Source organism: Podarcis filfolensis (assembly GCF_964270895.1).
Source record: "Podarcis filfolensis genome assembly, chromosome: 6".
Classification (NCBI taxonomy): domain Eukaryota; kingdom Metazoa; phylum Chordata; class Lepidosauria; order Squamata; family Lacertidae; genus Podarcis; species Podarcis filfolensis.
The window spans coordinates 73,847,774-73,868,034 of record NC_139609.1 but is presented as its reverse complement, the minus strand read 5'-3'; the positions used below and the strand labels follow the sequence as shown (position 1 = coordinate 73,868,034).

The window sequence follows — 20,261 nt, the reverse complement described above, 5'->3', positions numbered from 1 at the left end:
GACCAAACCTCCCTGTTAGGAACGTAGAAAGCTGCCTTGTGCCAAATCAAACTGTTGATCCATCTAAGTCAGTATTGTTTTCACTGACTGGCAATGGCTCTCCAGGATTTCAGTCAAGAGTTCTCGCCAGAGCTACTTGGGGTTGAACCCGACACCTTCTGCATGAAAAGCCCATGCTTGCTCTATCGTTGAGATACAGCCCTTCTCAAGGATCAGCTATGTCTGTTGGTGGAGTCATAGCCATGGTTTAAGAAAACTATCAATCGATCACAAATGTGTGTTCCTTTCTTTCTGGAGCACATTTCCCCCTTCATCCAACTTCAGGTTAAAAGAAACATCAGCACAAGCTTAAACTTGTTTGAGAGGCAGGGAGTTAAGTCCCTTTCAGTGTAGTTTCATTATATTCTCTATCCAACATCTTGCTCTGAGAAGAAATTGCACCCTTGCCTCTGGTGTTGCTGCAATCCTGGCGTCAATAAAGCATGCTCTACTTTGCCATTAAGTCATGTATTCCCTCACCACCCTGGAGAATCACTGGCTGCTGCATGGGTGGAGTGGGTCAGGAGACCAGACCCCCATGCTGCTACTGGGTGAGACACTTGTCCCTTCCTTATCACAGAATGACTTCATTAGGGTCTTCCGAATTACCCACAAATGGCAGAACATCTAATTATTCAATATGAGGAAGTCAGCCTCCTATGGAATCTGGACTGTGTGCCCCTTGGGATGAGGACTTAGGGATTGCATTCCCTTCTCCTTTCTCTTCCTTCTGCCCACCTAGACTTGAACCTACAAAATGAAATATTTGTGCAGGGTGACAGAAAAGGCACCAAATCCGAAAAGTGCCAGTGTTTCACTGCAAAGGAGCACACTCCGAGTGTATTCCCGATTCTTCCTTTGCAGCTGTGGCATAAATTCAAGCCGTGGCTTGATTCTTTCTTGAACTTGCCCAATGCCTGGCATCATATGATACCAGGCCCAGGAAAGGTGAATATGGTTTGCTTAAAGCACCCTTTCAGTCCAACCTGTGAGGCTTGGTGGGTCAAATTAGGCCTGCAAGCCAAAGATCCCTTAAGGCGGCGACCATTTTGCACGTATTCAACTGACACGCGACCGCCAATGCGTGGGTTGTTTTGGACCAGGAAAAGGGCAGAATGGTGGGGTGAAGGGGGGGGGCTTCTGTGCACTCTGTTGATGCGTGCAAATGCCCAGAATGTACAAACAGGGAGTTGGCTGTAGTGTTCTGAAGGCTCTACTGACTCCACATACTGTCTGGGCACAATTCAAAATGGTGGGTTTGGTGAACAACACTAAGCATACTTGATCCTGTATACCTTTGCCGTATATTTAGTGCGATGATTTCATGTTTGGGGCCTTTTAAGTCAGGTCTTCAGGCCTGTGACAGTAAATCTTACTGGGAGTGCAGCACAGTGTCACCATTGCTACCTCCACCCCCCCACCCCATTTGAAACTATAAGCAACTGCTGCCTCAGTTCAAGTTACTTGTCTTGCTCTCCAATGTGAGCAGGAGCAGTAGGGAGTGGAGGGTAAAGGGACTCTCTGTTCCTGAAACTTTATGAAAAATTCTGCCTTAGGCTCTTAGCTGCCAACCTAGCAGGTTGTTGCGTCTTAAACTGCATAATCAATCCAGACAAATTCATGTACAGAACTTTTGTTATGAATCCCTCCAGTGACTTGCTATTTCAGCAACTTACAGTACAGGCTAGCATCCTTTTCTTTCGCACAAAAGGAAAAGTGCCACACAGCCAAAAGTTTCTAATTGCCTCCATAGGTAAACGTTCTAAACTTCACTGCCCTAATCGCTTCCCTCCTTGTAAACAGGTAGCATAGGGGCTGATGGAGCTGCTTAAGCTCAAATTGACCTGAAATTACACATTTCACAGTTTGCATGGGTTCCCTCCCCATGGACATTATCTCCCCTCCCTTTTCTGCACAGTGCTTGTTGAGTGTAAATCGCCGGTACCTGTGGGAGATTAGCAGCTTGCTCTTGCAGAAAGCTGAAATGGATTTAATAACGTATGATAGACGAGCCAGAGCAGAACGCGGCACTAAGAATATGAGCCACAACTAAAGCTAGGCCAAACTACTTACTAGTGCAAAGAACCTTCCTTTTGAAAGGAAACCGGTGCCATTTGGGATTATATTAATCCACTCCACAGTAAGCTTCGCAGCTTTGCCGAGTGTCACTTATGTAGCCTTGTAACTTGGTTAGCCAGCTATCATGATTCAACAAATCCTTGATAGGTGTGGTATAATGTATACATTGGCACAGACTGCAATTAATCCCCTGAATTTCTTTTTACAAAACACTGGAGGATACTCATGTCATTAAGGGGCACACTCTCAATTTTAGGGGCATATTGATTATTGTCATTTAAAATTTCATTTTGACATGACCAGTTATACTATTTCCCTTTAGATAAGGCTTCCATTGCCTGGATGAGAGGGTGGCCAGTGGGCGGGGGATAGGGGCAGGCAGAAGAAAGCATTTTGTCCCCTATTTTGTGAATGGGAGATGGGTGATAGGTAATTTGTGCCAGACATGTCACGTAGCAGTACCCACTTCCCCAGACAAGGAATGCACTTACCTCATTTCCTTCTTCCTAATAGCTGCCAGCAGAGCAGTAGCAGCACTTAGATTTGGGTGAAATGGGAGGGGGTTTGAAGATGGTGGTTGGGTGTATAGGTGGTTGAGGGCAGGACAGCAATTCCTCTTCAGCTCTAAGCCAGAAAAGAATGAAAAGGCTATCATGCTTACCTTATGAGCATTAAACAGCACTATAATTGATATTTCTGAGCCTGGATATTAAGAAAACAGAACAAATTAACCAGTTAAGGATTTTTAAAATAAATACATAACTGATGAATAATGGAAGGAAAGAGAAATAATAAATGGGGGAAAGTGACAGGTAAACCCAGTTTAATGCAGCAATTTTATAGGCTTGAAAATTAGATAAGTACAAGAATGAGAAAATTAAATAAGACACAGAGCAATAAATTTCTGAACTTAAAGGTAGGGAACTATCAACACACATGAAGGGATGTCCCAATTATGAAAAGCGACAACACTAGGTAGTTCTTCCAAATGTTGTCTGTATGAACTTCCTTTCATTTTTATTTGATCAGTGCTAATTATTCCTCTTTGATTAACAGTAGGAATGTTGAGAAGGCTCTTCCAAGTAAGACTTAGAAATGAACTGGGCAGGGAGGCTCCTAAAAGCCTGCCGCAAACCACAGCCAAGTTGTTAAAGCTCCAAAATTCTTCTCAAACTCAGATAAAATCTAATCCAAAGGAAAATTCCTGGCTTCCCACCAAACTACCACACTCCTCTTTCCCTCCAGCCATTACCTGAGTGCAAAGTGGAAACAGTAGTGGCACACACAAGCAAAGGGAAGACAAGGGTTCCTCCCTTCCCTCCTATCTGGTGTTTGTGCATCCTTCTGTGTTGTTCAGCTGGAGAGGCCCTCTAGCATGTCACATAAATAATGGACATAGGAATGTAAAACCTTGGCTAGGAGCAGCGGAGTGGTGGATCTTACCCAAATCTGTGATGCTTGTGTTGGCGAGGGCAAAAGGCGGAGATACAGTTTTTCACAAGTTTTGTGCTGCACCAGCTCCAGGCTGGTAGAGCTGAGCGACCCAAGGACTGGATCTCCCCGTGAATGCACAAAGCTTTGGATCCCAAGGTCCTAGTGTCCTGTCCCAACACATCTTGTTCCATGGCTTTTTGCTGGTTGGTAGCAGCAGTAGTTTCCTGTGCACTGTGGCAGACCTTGCAACATCTGTCTTGGTGGAACCCCAAGAGGGGCCATGTGACATTGTAACCTAGCCATCTAGCCATCAACATCAGAGACACAGGTTGTGGAGATCTAATAAATCTGCCTCATCCCCTCATTGACAGGTTTTCTTCAAAAGACTTACTTTGTTTCATCAAGAAGTCAGCTTTGCCTTCTGCTTGTCCCCCCCCCCCATACTCTCCTCTTCTGTTGTCATACACCATTGTCTTGTTTATGATTTTATTATAAAATTTGAACTTACTTCAACTGTGTAACTGTTCCTTATATTGAATGTGCAGGGGGGGAAAATATGGAATCCTATTAACCAGAAGTGAGAAAACTGACCTGTGGGAAATAAGGGGCAACGTTGTGCTAGAGTTTTATCATGCTTCCTTTGTGCGGACTGCATTTTATGTACTTGTTCTGCTGTTCTGTGTGGTTTATGGTATGCAGGGAAGGGGCAGTTAACCTTAACTATGCAGTAGTGTTGCATGGTACATGCAAATCAGGTGGCCAAATCAAATTTCTATGCAGGTTCACCCTAAGAATACCTCTCATATCTACAAGTCAAGGAAGGACTGACATAATGCAATATGTGTATATCTGCATAAATTCAGGCCTCCAGTTGATGCTCTTGGGCCTTCACAGCAATTTGATGTACAGAAACTAGCACCTGAAGGGAAACGCTCTAGCTCTGTGTCATAACAGAGCCCTGAGCCTAGCTTCGGCTGGGGAGGGCGGGATATAAATAAAATTTATTATTATTTATTATAACATAGGTTTTGCCTGCAGAAAGTCCCAGGCTTAATTTTTGGCATCTCTAGATCGGGTTGGAAATGTCCTCGGTCTAAAATCGTGGAGAGCTCTGGCACTGAGTGTAGATAATACTGAATTAGATGGATTAAATATAAGGCAGCTTGCCCTCTTTACAGATGCTGTAAAGTGTGCTGAAGCAGAGCCTAGTTGAAAAAAAGTTGGCAATCAGAAATAGAAGACTTACAGAAATGAATATGAACTAATGGTAACTTGTGGGCTTCCATATTTTCTTTGTGTGTGTGTGTGTGTGTGTGTGTGTGGACACACACTATATTTTAGTGATAGCCTTTTAAGGCTTTTATAAGTTTCTGTTTAATGCTTCATTGCTCTGTGTGATGTCTTTAGTTTATCTCTTCATATTTTTCCTTATAAGCCATTATCTTATTTTCTAAAGCTATTATTTTCTTCTCCACTTCAGAAATTTTACTTCCTAATTTATTTTAACTCTCTCCTAAGAACAAAAGTGCTTACCGAGAAGTTCTGCCATCTGTTTAATGGCAAGTCTGTCCTAAATTTCTTTAACTATTGCTATATATGTCTTTCTTCCCTTCTTAAACTTATAATGCATCTTTATCTTTTTATCCATTAATTCTATATGTTTTAATTTCAAAATGAATTACTTGATAGTCATTCAGATTAAAGTTAATTTCTTACATGTAAATTTCAATTTAATTCCTTAAATTCAAAACAAGTTAATCAGCTTTTCCCATAATTACTTCAAAACAAATTAACCAGCTTCTACCATAATTATATTCTTCTCCTATCAATTAATTTAACTTACTGTATTTTGCTAATTAATCCACTTGTTTGGCTTCCATCCTTATTATTTCTTCTAAATTAACTCACTTCACTTAAATGCATTTACTTATGTCAATCAATATACCCCACGAGCAACAACCAATTCAGCTTGTAAGAGAAGGAAAGCTATTAACACCTAATATATCACCGCTTCAGCCATTCTTTATCTATTATAAATATGGGCAATAACTGATGGAAAGAATCTAGTTGATTAGCCCCATGCCTTATAATTGATTAATCAGTTGGTTTATGACTAATTGCAATTTAATTATTGCTAAATTGCTTCAGACTATTTCATGGGAAGGAGTTCATAAATGAAATGAAATAAATAATAAAAAATGTCATTATTACAATTAATTTAATATAAATAAATTTGTGTATCATCAAAACTTAATGACTGGTATGTACTAAGGAAAATGTTCTGTCAGCACAAGGCTTTCTCCTTGTGCAACAGTTATGCTTGCCATTGATGGTTTGCAGCATCCTGGCATTGCGGTATCGCACCACCATCACAGTCTGTTGACCGGCGGGAAAATAGGTTGAATCTGGCCAATGGTAGCAGGGCCAGTAGGTGGGCACACACTCTTGGGGTGGGCCGTGATGTCCTCTCCCAGGGTATTTAAAGATAATGCCAGCAGCGTGCTGAACACTTGGGGTTCATCGGATCTCCCACCCTTTCTCCCTATTGTTAGGCTGTCTCCTACTCATTCCAGGGGTAGGATAAGTTGAATGACCTTGCAATGGTTTATGATGGGCCAGGAAGGAATTTGCCATTTAAGTCAAAACCCAGGGGTTTTGCCTTCGTCATAACAACCGTCTCAACTTTGGTGGATAAGGCGTTGCGTTAAGCCTTAGAGTTGGTTGGAGGGGAGGTTGCAAGCCTTTGCCTGCTCCCCCCCCCCCAAGAGAATGGGGCGTAAATATTAGTCTTGTGAACATAACTGGTATTCTTGAGCCTTCCTTGAATAGTAAGTACCACCACCAGATATATATTCCCACATGAACTCCTAGGTTTCTCAAAGCTTATTTCCTCCACCTGCTCATAAACCCCACTAACAAGATGCTAATATGAGTGATTACTCAAAAAGTCTCTCTTTTACCACCAAGTTCTGCACACAAGTGGAGAAAAGTCCTGAATGTTCAATGTATGAAGATTATAAAAATAAATGAATGAATAATGGACTGGCATGCTTGGAAACAAACTACTGTGATGCTGTTGTTTGTAATGTTTCACAACCCACTTCATAAATTCCTGTATATACAAATAATGTGTGCCATCTTAAGTTGCTCAATTTCTTTCTTATTTTCTTTTTGCTGTGAATCAGCTATATATTTTGAGTAGGCCAAGGCCATTTGTCAAAATGGCAGGTGAAGACACGTCTTACAGAAATATTAAGCCCTTTTCCACCACCTGCCTAGCTACCGAAGTACACAACAACACTGAACTTTCCCTTAACATTTGTTATAAGGTTGTTTTCATGTTTTGGGGGGGGGGTTTGTTCAAGCAAAAGTTTCTTTCAGTTTAGTCCAAGACTTTCCTTCCCTCCCACATATGTTCTCATCAGTGTTTGTAGGTTAGCTTTTGAGTATTGGTTGTTGCTGCAAACTAGACAACACAATTCAGAAAAATGGCTGGCAAGATTGATACCTACTCTCTTTTTAACAGTGTTCAGAAAGGCACAGCTTTCTATGAGAAGATGCTTTTACAACTCACATTTTTTGTATGGCTAATGTTCTACTGTTTAAAAAAAGCAGGAGAATAAAATGTTTGCAAAGATGAAGTTCTATGCATGTGAATAAAATGACTCATTGACTAGATATAATTAGTTTTGCTTATGTAGTCATGCACCATCCCTTTCAATTTGGCATTTTTTCAGTTCTTTTCTTTCAAAGCAGAGCAGTGAAATCCATGTCAAAAGTTCACCTACTTTTGCAAATTTGATCAAACAATAACTGAGGTTGGTTTTGCATTTCTCCATCCTCAAGCTCTCACTTCAAGTACTGCTTTTACCAATACTGGCAGTGAGATGGCTCTGACATGTCTTGATTTCTCTTCCCCTGAAAAGCGCAAACAAAGTGAAGCATTCAGTTCTAATATATTTGAGATCCGTAATAAGCTTCACAATTAGAGCAACACATCTTCCATCTAATTCACTTAATTTACACTGGGAAATGAGATACAATTCCACTAATCCAATGCTATTTTCCACTTTATCAAAGAATGAAAGCATCCTCTGAAGCTGTGTTGGGATTCAGAGTAAACGGGGCGGGAAGGGAGGGGAACAATGATAGATTCATGAAATAGAATGGCTTGTTAATTTCCTCTTTTCCACATCCTCTGTCTTTACACTTTAAGCTTGTTACTCATTTATAGCAGTGTAAAATTCCATTTTGCAAATGAGTTTCAACCAAAGTAAAAAAGGGGACAATAGTGTTGGGAAGCACTGACATAATAGGGTAAGGGAAGATACTAAAATTCTACTGGAGGGCAGGTGGTTAGAGTTCTCTTTTCTATGATCTCCAAATCTCAAGGGAAGTTGAGTTGCAAAAATTATTAGTAAGTAGGCAGAAGGCCATCTCTCTCTCGGCTCTGTAGACTGGATGAATCAAGGAAAGAAATCAAGACGGCCCCAAGGTGAGGAAATGAGGATAGATTGGACATTGATAGATCAGTTGAGAAACTGACTACAGATTTGTATAAACCTTACCTTCATAAATGAAGAATCTGGGATACTGAGCACCAGGGTGGTCACATAACATTTAGAAAGTGCCCACAGTACCAAGATAAGGATATGGTGATTGTATATATTTGCAAGACTAAGCTAGATCCCCTTCCCATTCATGCACATTTTATCAAGACTCCAATTTCCCACATCATGGTTTGAAATGAATTGCTGGAACCTGGCAAAACTTTAACTGACTTTCGTCAACTTTGGCTCATACAATGTGTTATTTCAAGCAAACATTGCCACCAATGCTGAGCTTGAAATAAGATGTCTTGGAGCCCTGTGCAGAGGTTTATAGTGATGCAATCCTCTAGTGAAAGTCGTAATAAAAATATGTGAGTCTTTTTCATCTCTAAAATAAAATAAAAGATTTGAAGGTTCAAGGAGATAGCCAGTAACAGACACATCATGTTTACAGTGCGTGCCATAGAGATGTCGCGTAAGAATTGCCAGCATAAATACTCCAATTCAGAGAATTCTGGCTGCTGATTGTTAAAGTGTTAAAAAGAGGAAGATGGGGGAAGGGAGAGAAAGCCCTTGGACAATAACTTAAAGTGAATGCTGAGGGGAGACTATGAAACATTAACAGCAGGTAATAGTCATAAAACCATGTTAGTAAAGCAATACATGAAACAGTGCTGACATCCTCCACCCCTTGGAACAAATAACCAAGAGCCTCTAAATGTTCCCATTCTTTTCTTTAAAAAGCTCCGTTAACATTTCAAATCCAAATGGAAGAAGTCCATCATGTGTTACAGCAGCTTTTAGCTTGTTATTTGCCCTGCAGCTATTGAGAAGGTGCCTATACAAACTTGGTTGGGTAATGTTTACTCTGCTCTCAGTGCTGAAATCTTTCGTACTGCAGACTTCTTCAGATGTTACGATATAAAGAGTCAAGAAAACATGTGAAGCAGGGCAGGGCAGATGAGCATGCTATCTGCATCACTTGTTGCCATTCCTGACCCTCTCTCTTAGGGCTGTTCAGGGGAGCGAAGGGTAGAAACTTGCGGGTGTTGTGAACTTGTCACCATTGATGTTACCCCTGGTGGTTGGAGACTGTCTACCTGTCCCTAGAAAAAATGGGAGCAAACCATTTTTGGACAAAAGTGTCCCATTTGGACTTCAAATGGGATGCCTCCCCCCCCCCCATATTTGAGCTCAGCTGGCCCAAAATGGCAATTGTGTTGCTGTTGGTGCAGCTGATGAGGAGCCCAGCCTGGTGCAAGCAACAATAGAGGGAAGGGGGAAGGAGTGACCTTCTCTCCCTCCCTCACCTCCTCCTTTCCTTTCCTCTCACTGGTGCCCCTCCTCAGCTGCTGCCCACCATTCTAGCAGGGTGTGGGTCGACCGCTGCTTGGCCCTCTCCATCACCCCAACCTGACCTCTCCTACCTCCTCCTCCATGCTTGAGTCTCTTCCAACGCCAGCATGGGCGAAAGGCTTGAGTTGAGCCTCAAGTTGCCTGTGGAAGCCTGCCTGCCTACATGAGTCGAGGGGAAGAGAGGAACCAGGGGGGTGGGAGGTAAGCATTGGGTGGGAGGCTGAATGCAGGGAACCCTCCTCAACAATGGGGGGAGGATTTGGTCTCATGAGAGTGTGTGTGCCACGCAATCCCTACCCCCAGGCTGTCCTTTAGTTTGCCTGACCTGTCCCGTGTTTTGGCTGGTGAAAGGTTGCAACCCTATTGAAGGCAGTTTGATTAATTAAATTATAGAGCACAGGCCATGGGTAGGCAAACTAAGGCTGGGGGCTGGAACCCGCCCAATCGCCTTCTAAATCTGTCCCACGGACGGTCCAGGAATTAGTGTGTTTTTACATGAGTAGAATGTGTCTTTTTATTTACAATGCATCTCTGGATTATTTGTGGGCCATAGGAATTTGTTCATTTTTCTTCTTCAAAATATAGTTCAGCCCACCACAAGGTCTGAGGGACAGTGGACCGGCCCCCTGCTGAAAATGTTTGCTGACCCCTGGCATCTGCCATAGGGGACGGAACAGGTACATTATCTCACAGTAGGATCCTGCACACATCCACTTGCCTCTGAGTAATCCACCTGATTTAGAATACAAAAGCAGAGCTGCCGGCTAAATTTCCAGAGCCAGCTTTGGAGAAGATGTTCAGGGACTCCTTAACTTCTGCCTCGAAGGAGAGGAGAACAGAGTTTTACACGTCCCAGATCCCTCCCTCCTCACCCCCCACCCGGGCTAGATTGAATTCCCATTTATTTCAGTGAAATTTAAATGCATCCTTGTACTGCACTCAGTGTAAAGATTAAAGAGCACTTTCCATATATATAATGAAAGAGAGAGAACAAATATCTTTAAAGTTTTAAATATTACCAGTTGCGGGTTTAAAGACTTCCTATAGAGTTTGACCAAGCAACTATCAAAGAGTTGAGGCTTTAACCATGTCTGTGGAATATAAAGAAGGATTAATTGTAATGATGAAATTGTTAGCAGCTTGTAAACGACGGGCTTAGTTCTCCTAGAGATGAAAGATCTGTGCTCTCTATCATATTACAGCAAGTAGCTTCTGATCCTGAATCAGAGGAATCACTTTGCATAGTTTCTATAGCTGATAAGACAAAAATATAATTCAGAGCGAATGCTAATTATACACAGCTAAATTTGGTGTGAAAGAAGAATTGCCTGTGTGGGTGTTGCCAGTGCAACAATATCACAACTGTAGGAGCAAGCAAGGGACTGGGGGACTGAGATTACAGATAAAGTGAAGTTAGAATTTCTTCCATGGGTTTTGTGCAGCATGACCACAGCATTATGCCAGTGTTGTGGTGGAGTGTAACCATCTCAGCAGAAGGATGCCATACTTAAAAATGTGGAATCATGCCTTTGAAGGGATCTACGTCAGAAAAGAGGAAGCCGCTGTTGTCTTGGCAAATTGTTTTCAGAATATATTAATGTTAATCCCACCTGTGCTGGAACATAAGGGCTTTTTGTAACAATAAAGTTTTGTAATATGGGGGGGAAAGTGATAAACCACATGGGTTGTTGACAGGAGAGGAAGGATTCTGATGAAATATATGAGCTGGGTTTGTTTCTGTCTGTGTGCAGGAGAGAGGAAGAGGGAGAGAGAGAATGTTTACTCATAATTGTTCAGCATTTTCAACTTGTTTTAAGTATGGACTGCCTTTGATATACCCTGCAATGCTACTTCCACTGTGACAAATGCTATTGTTTCTTTTGGGTAGAATTAAGTGTCACACACTTCCAGCCATTCTATCTGGGCAAACATTCAAACTTGCCAGGCAGAATAATACATCCCCTCACCATTTGCTGTTCTGGGGGTTCTTCTCAGCCCCCTGAGCCAATTTTAGGAGGTGGGGGAAAGAAAAGGGGGATAAGCCCCGTTGTGCAAGCAGAAGTCCTTGTGCAGGTCTTCCCTTGATGGGGTTGGTGAGGTGAATGCCATCCATAGTTTTCACACAGCCAGGGATATATGTGTGCTCACATAGATTTTCGATCCAGCCTCTATACTCTCATTTAGCATTACTGTACAAGCTCTGGTTCATGTACCCTCACGTTAAAGTTTCCAGCCAGCATAGCAATACATTTTGTCACACTTAAATATTTACTTGGCATGGAAGTTTTTATTTCACATTTTAGTGGGGTGTTTTTAATAGGCTCTCACAGTTTAAATAACCACCACATGAATGTTTGGTAGACCTTTATTATAAAACCTTAATATCCATAATTCCATCAGAATGATGTTGTCTGCAAATCTGTCCATAGGTGCAACTATAGTTGTCGCTTTCTGTGATAAATAACTTGGATAAGAAATAAATTAGGGAACTGGTAGTCTATATGCTGAGACTGGAATCCACCTATGGTGATAGTGCCAAAGCTTAAAACTATGGAGTGACAAGTTTGTTCATTTGGGTAGTAGACAGAAGACCCTTGCTCATGTCCTGAGCTGCGCCTGTGCAGATTTGCTGCTACACAACTGTATTATAACGTTTCATCAGGTCACGTAATTGCTTCTCATGTTACTCAGTGGGAAGAGCCCTATAAAATATATTGTTAGAGAGGTGCACTTAGCATTTGAGGTGCCCATGGAGTTTCCATCATGATTGATAGTATAATTGTGGCTCTAGTCTTCTATTCAGAGCTCTTGCTTTCCCACTGTATTGCTTGATACCAATCAGCATTTCCTTATGAGAATTTGTCCCTTGGCCACATTTTGCTCTGTTCTCTGAGCTGTTGCCCCTAGTTTTAATCACATCTTGCAGTTTCTGCCACTAGCAGGATTTATGGGTGCGTGGAGATATTGTTAATTTAAAGCAATAAAGATTTGTAGGCTTTTGTATGGAGGAGAGGCACCTGCTGGAATAATGCTTCCCTCTAGGGCTTCATTTGGCATTTTCAGTGTGACACCCATTGTTGATTGGGCTGGTATCAGAATATAATGTATCATAGAGGCTAATTTTCAGAAGCAGTTTTACCTAATCTTTCTTCAGTTCCCTATAGATCTAATGATGTGCATTAATCAGTAATTCCTAAGATTACTTAGTTTCTCTTGAAATATATATCTGGCTGCTATTCTGCCATGGCTGGCTATAAAAGGAAATTGCATATTCCTGCTAAGCAGCCAAATCATTCCAATATTGACATGAATCCAAATGTTTTATACAGGGATTTGTCTACTTGACTAGTCATCATGTTCTAGCATCCCTGTTTCCATGTCTTGTTTTTGTTTCTAAGTGATGGATTAGCCATTATGTTGAAATGACCTACTAAGTAGGGCTAAGACAAATGCACATTTTTTTTGTATTGTGAACTAGATCAAGCATGCAAATGTGTGTATCCTATCATAAAGCAGGGGGAATTTGCCACAATCTTAGTTGAAAGTAACCCCTATTTAATTAATTTCCTTTCTTCTTTTAGGACATAAGATATGTCATTTGAGGCCAGAAATTCCTGTTTGAGTTCTCCCCCCAGCACTATGAAATACAATATCATCATCGGAAACAAGTTGTTGTTGTTGTTTAGTCGTTTAGTTGTGTCCAACTCTTCGTGACCCCATGGACCACAGCACACCAGGCACTCCTGTCTTCCACTGCCTCCCGCAGTTTGGTCAAACTCATGCTGCTAGCTTCGAGAACACTGTCCAACCATCTTGTCCTCTGTTGTCCCCTTCTCCTTGTGCCCTCAATCTTTCCCAACATCAGGGTCTTTTCCAGGGAGTCTTCTCTTCTCATGAGGTGGCCAAAGTATCGGAGCCTCAGCTTCACGATCTGTCCTTCCAGGGAGCACTCAGGGCTGATTTCCTTAAGAATGGTTAGGTTTGATCTTCTTGCAGTCCATGGGACTCTCAATAGTCTCCTCCAGCACCATAATTCAAAAGCATCAGTTATTCGGTGATCAGCCTTCTTTATGGTCCAGCTCTCACTTCCATACATCACTACTGGGAAAACCATAGCTTTAACTATACGCACCTTTGTTGGCAAGGTGATGTCTCTGCAGCTGCTACAGGTCTTCCACCCTGAGGCTGGCATTGCAAATAGTGGGCAGAAACAGCAAAACATAGTATGGGATCATTTGGCAGTGGATCTTAGGTATACCATCCATCTGCATTGCAGGGAGCAACTGATCAAGGGAGTCGATCCACAACACCACACCACCACCAGCATGTTCATGCTCCTGTGAAGACAGCAACATTCAAGAGGCATGCAAGGCTAGTGCAAGAGGGATGTCTTTCTCTTGCTCTCATGCTTTCTCCCCACCCCATGTTACAGGAAGTAGAAGCAGCTTAGCCAGACAAGCATGGATGATTTGGGGTGGAGAAAACATGGGTCCCTACCACGGAGTTCTCCTGTAATTTCACGGACTTGATTTTGCTTCCATCAAAAGAGAAATAAGAGTTACAGCTTTTTTAAAATTCCTCAATAGTGAATGGGAAAGAACAAAGCCATGTTTTTCTTGAAGTGGACTTAGTCCTCAAATGAAGTTTGGCAGCTTCCAAAGACAAAATGTTTTGCGTGGACAGGCGGAGTCCCCAGATCCCACGCGGTCCCCCCGTCATGTGGAATAACGACTCAAGACAACGTGCTATGGGATTAAATTGGCCACAACTTTATTAAATTTCAAATGTGGGTAGACCTTGGCTCAGGCATTGGGCGTTCTCCCTCCCCAGTCCCCCACCGGGGACCTAGGGAGCATCAGGGTTATCCAGTGAGTGTGTGGGGGATGGGCCGGCTCTGGAGTTCAAGCAGAGATAGCCGCCCCCGTAACGCCCACGCCGCAGGGGAGAGCAATGACGACCTTTCGGCGTACGGTCAAAGCCTCCCTTCAGAAAACCCCTTTAACGGGGAACCCTGGTATCGCCGCCGCAAAGAGGAAGATGGACAAAAGGATTCCGCCCAAGGCCTGATACCGCCAAAGTTGTGACGTTTTGCTACGGGAAAGGCGAAACCTGCCAATGCAGGGAAATTCCTTTCCGGCCCTTTAACAGCGACCTTAATGTAGCAGCGCCCGCATACCTGTGAAGAAAAGTTAACCTGCAAAACCTGTGAAGAAAAGTTAACCTGCAAAATAAGACATTAACTGAGGGTGGGTAGGGTGGGAGAAGCTCTGGAGCCAAGTGAGGATTCCCAGGTAAGATCCTCCCTCTATTGTGTGGGCAGGTAATCCCTCCCCTACCTGGCCTGGTCTCCTTGGCAACGCTTCCCCCAGGTGGGATTGGACAACTGACTGAGGTAGGCGGAGACCTCCAGGTATCCCACCTGAGGGAAGGCAAAGCCAAGCCTATGCTGATGGAGCCGCTCCAGATCTAGGGGCTGCACGCGTCCACGCAAAGGGCGCCCCCCGTTTTAAGCGGGGAGCGATCATTCTTAAGTGGCCGTCAGTATCTACTGAAATTAGTCAGGAAGAACTTTTTGACATTAAGAGCTGTTAGACAATGGAACAGGCTCCTTCGGGAGGTGATGGACTCTCCTTCCTTAGAGGTTTTTAAGCAGAGGTTGGATGGTCAACAGTCATGGATGCTTTATATGAGATTCCTGTATTGCAGGAGAGTGGATGACATGACCCTCGGGGTCCCTTCCAACTCTACGATTCTATGATCTTGTGGTTGGAAACATCCCTATCAGTAATGAGAAGGTCCTATTTTCATGCATACAGCTGTTTTATTGCCTCATTGAAAAGCTGGCTATATCTCTAGAAAAGCTTTAAGTGCAATTTATACATACACTTTACACATGTTTTCCCTATGAGTATCGGGGAACGGGGGTATGGGGTACCCAGCCATCTGCAAAGATTGTGCATATGTCTGTTTTATCACTTGTACTTACATAGGGAAATTGCTGGTGGAAGTTGAGTCTATAAAATGCATATAGTAGAATACATTTGCATATTCTTTACACATGAGATTGCGTGTGTGAGGTTCATCTGCTTTCCACTTTACTAATGTAGGGGGAAAAGTATCATTTATGCAATGTCCCCTTAGATGGATGATTCAGCAGGTAAAATACAGGATCTGGATTGAACCTTGAATTTCATCCTTTCCAAATTGGTACCCCACTTTGAAATTACTGATGGTAGACTTGGAACTGCAGTGTGCTTTGCCTTGCCAGCGCTTTGCTAGTTTGTTTTGCTCCGTCTTTTGTTGTGCTTTACTCATTTGCAGTGATAGTGCTGCAGCTGTCTCTCAGTGAAATGGAAAGGAAAACAAGCATTTTAGCAGGTTCCTTAGCATGTCCTCCTTGCATTTTGGAGGGGATAGATTGCTAGAAAACCCATTTCATTGAACAGGTGGTAGGCCTGTCATCCATCCAAGAACAATGCAATAGATTCAGCTACCAGCCTGGCATTCTTCCAAAGTTTTATAAATTAGAGGCCTTTCAGAGGGGCATTTTTATTATGGTGACCTGGCTAACTCAGTTTTAATCCCTGTAGTAAATAACATTGCTTAAAATACATTTAGAATTAATTATTGAGGAGAACAATTAAGGATAATTAAGATAGCATTTTCAGAACAAGAGCAGGCAGTTCATCTGTATACTGTGCAAGATAAAGGCCATCAGCAAGTGGACCTGTTGCAGTTTTTTTGAGATTATAGCTTTATTTTAATATATTATGTGATAAAATGCAAGTGTAAATGCTTAATTACGATTCAGTTAATGTCAGTGTTAACTCCATAATTGACTTCAGTGGCACTGAAAATTAGCTCTAGCAAATCAGTTAAATAGAAGATTTCATTACTTACTGAAATGCATGGCACTTTAAGAAATTACAAGCATATTGCTATTTAAAGTGAGTAAGTCAGTTATTAGGTAGACTTGCCTCCTATAGATTCTTCTATGCTAGTGAAACCAGGCCAGTTTCTATTGGTACATCATCAAAATTTGATTTTTTTTTTAATGTGAATGTTACCTGTGAGAACTTCTGTACCTCTGAATATTTTTGCACCTTGTTTATTTTTTTAACATAATATGTGTACCACTCAATTGTAATTAAAAGCCCTCTAAACGGTTTACAAAAATATAAAACGAAACATGAAAATTCTTGATTAAAAATCAGTTAAAATCAGGTATTTAAAAGCATTCAAAAGATTACTAAAACAAACAGCTGCTGAGATATGAGCAAAGTCTCTCTGCCGCTACCCTCTTCTTGTCTTAGGCAGTTCCGCTCCTTGCCACCTGCCTCAGCTGCTTCCTCTTCCCTCTCCTTGCTCAAATATTACCACCATCTCAGAGTGGGCTGGGTGAAAAAGAGTAGGTGAATTGCACGTCAAGCCCCTCCCCCTATTTATTGAGTAATAAAACATATGGACACCAGTATTTGGGGTTAATGGGATAATTAAGGCCACAACTTTATTGGTTACATAATGTGAGTGGTATTGGCTTAGGCACTGTAATTGAACCAACTGTATCTGACTCCTGCCTGCCATGCAGGTAGTCTAGTAAGGGTCAACCACCAGTAAGGGGTTGATTTACATCAACTGAGGGCTCCCCCAGGGTGCCCGCTGGGGTCGTGGCATGGCCCTAGCCCATACTCGGGCTTCAGACGAGATCCACACCGCCGGATCCCTTTAACGGAATACCTTTAAAGAGGAGGGGCAGGTGGGCGGCTGCTTAAATGACCCAAGCCATGCCCCCGGTTTACTGGATTGGTCGGCCATGGAGCCGGGGGCTCCCTGTGACACAGGTGGCATCGCCACACACCCCCATGCACGGGGAGAGTGCGTGGCCTGCCTGCAACACCGCCCCCCAGGGAGGGAGAGCGACTCTAGCAGCTGTCATTTTCACCAACCACCGCTTCCTCTTTGCCACCACTGGACACGATGGAAAGATATGTGATGGCCATGTTAAATTTTATGTGCTAATAAACAATGACTTCCTTTCATTCTCAATGGATGCATGCACTTAAAAAAAAGGAATACTTTAGATAAAAATATCATTTTGGGAGTGGGAGGGAAAGGAGGTAATGGTGGCAAGAGAGAGAAGAACCAACTTTCCTTCACTAGCAGTTGACAGGAGAGAAAAATATATACACTGTAAATGGCCAAGCTGTTTATTCTTCGCCCCCCCTCGTTGGTTGGCAACTTTCTGGTTACTCATTTGGAAGTATAGAACTCTCATTATCATTATTCATGGCTCAATTAGCCATATTCATTATCTCTGTGTGTAGGTCTAGGTTTGTATAACCTCATGTAAACAGCACTCTTTTTTCTGATCTAATTATCTGACATATATATATATATATATATATATATATATATATATATTACTTAGCATGCTTATTTTAGTCTTGCTCTCTAGAGGTTCTTAGCTTGTCACTGTCAGCTTCTCTCCTGCCCCCAACTCCACACACTGAACTTGATCGTGGTTTTGGGCGTCAAATATAAGTAAGCATAAATGATTCAAAGAGATTTGCCTGATCTCAGGCTTGACAGTAGATGTTCACAAGATGTTGGACATAACATTATGTTTGCTGACTGGGAACAGTTGTGGACCACAGGTATGAAATTTACGGCATGTAATGCCTTAAGAGAGAATATTAGGAAAATGATATACAGGTGGTACATGACACCAGTCAAGCTTGCAAAAATCTACCATTTGCCCGATAATAAATGTTGGAAATGTAAAGATAATGAAGGTACATTCTTTCACCTTTGGTGGGCGTGCCCAAGGATTAAGGCTTTCTGGGAGATGATATATAATGAAATGAAAAAGGTATTTAAATATACCTTCTTGAAGAAACCAGAGGCCTTTCTCCTGGGCATGGTCGGCCAATTGGTGTTAAAGAAGGATAGAACTTTTTTATGTACGCCACAACAGCAGCAAGAATACTCATTGCAAAGTACTGGAAGACACAAGATCTACCCACCTTGGAAGAATGGCAGATGAAAGTGATAGACTATATGGAATTGGCGGAAATGACTGGCAGAATCCGAGACCAGGGAGAAGAGTCGGTGGAAGAAGATTGGAAGAAATTTAAAGATTATCTACAGAAACATTGTAAAATTAAGGAATGCTAAAATGATGTCGGAATGAAATGAAGCGGTTTTAGCAACAATGTTAAAAAGGAGTATGTAAAAATGGATTGTTAATAGATGAAAATATAAAGTTATAATATGTTAAGATAAAGAATTAAGATAAAAACAAAGAGGGAAAGGATTTGCTGAATTAACCATTCGAACTGGAATACAAAAAAGGGAGGTGTGAGGAGGTCAGGGAAACAAGTAAATGAAAGGCAAGACATGGAAAGATGGATTTATTTTTAATTGTTTTTATTTCCTCTGTATTTTGTATTTTTTGTTTTCTTTTTTCTATCTTTTTATTACTTTTGTAATTTCTTTTGAAATTTTAATAAATATTATTTTTTAAAAAAAGATAATACATATCAGCTCTGTGTCTGTGTATAGGAAGACTTTGTCTCTATTCTATCCAGGATATTTATTTATATTTATTTTATTTATTTATTACTTTTCTATACTACCCTTCACCCAACGATCACAGGGCAGTTTACAACATAAAAACACAAAAAATGCATGACATAGTAACAAACAAAACAATAAGACACACACCCCGACACACAGCGTTTAAAAGGCCATATATTATTTCATTAGCTAAAGGCATGAGAGAAGAGGAATGTTTTTCCCTGGCACCTAAAGATGAAGGCTCCAGGTGAGCTTCCCTGGGGAGAGCATTCCACAAAGGGGAGCCACTGCATAAAAGGTCTGTTCTCATGTTGCCACCCTCCAGACTCTCTGGAGCGGGGGGCATACAAAGAAGGGCCCCTGATGATGATCTCAGAGTCTGGGTTGGTTCATATAGTGAGAGGTGGTCCTTGAGGATATTGGATCTTACAGGGGCCATTGCAACTTACAAGGCACATTTGAAATCCCATCTGACATAGTGACGGGCATTTTCAGTGTTAGCATGGGATAGATGTGAAGAGGCATGTTATGCGAAGATGCTGACTCCCTCATATCGGATTAGCCACAGAAAACAGAGCCAGTGTGTTGTAGTGGTTAGAGAGCTGGCTGTTGGATTTCTATTCCTCTCACTGTGCAGATATGTAGGATTGGTTCATCCCATGTCTGTGTTATGCATTCCAGCACCGACTGTTGGAATCACGGGAGCGGATGTTTACTGTACTCTGTTTCCATTTGGTTTTGCTTTCACTTCTGACTTCTGTCTGAAGAAGACCAGTGAGAAGAGACATGTTTTCTTTTGTTCTGCCTTATGGTTAATAAAGTAGATTTAGTGCTTACAACCTCAGCCTAGCTCTGACTGCGTTTATCTCTGCTGGACTCTGAATATGTGCTCAGTGTCTCCAAGACATGAGTCCTTATAAATCGCCGGGGAAGGTGATTCAGAACTCCCTAGAGCTACACGCTGCTGGGAGAGACACGCTGGAATCTTTCCTGTTGAATGCTTGTGGGTTGTCCTTCCCCCAGCTGACCCGACACTGGCTCCGGGCCTAGGGAAACAGATTCAAATCCCTACTTGGCCGTGTAGCTCACTGGGTGACCTTGGGCTGGTCATCTTCTCTCAGGCTAATGTGGCCCACAGGGTTGTTCAATAAAATAAAGTTTTTGCACAAAATCTACTCATCCAGTATTTTGAGTCACTGAGACCCCAATTGCACCTGTGGATGTCTG

General features: G+C 42.1%; 1 protein-coding gene across 17 annotated transcripts in view; it reads left to right on the top strand.

Moving 5' to 3' along the window:
* The window catches only part of PTPRT (protein tyrosine phosphatase receptor type T), a 568,067-nt gene that overhangs the window by 282,131 nt on the left and 265,675 nt on the right, over positions 1–20,261 (top strand). The gene's annotated exons all lie outside the window — the stretch shown is intronic.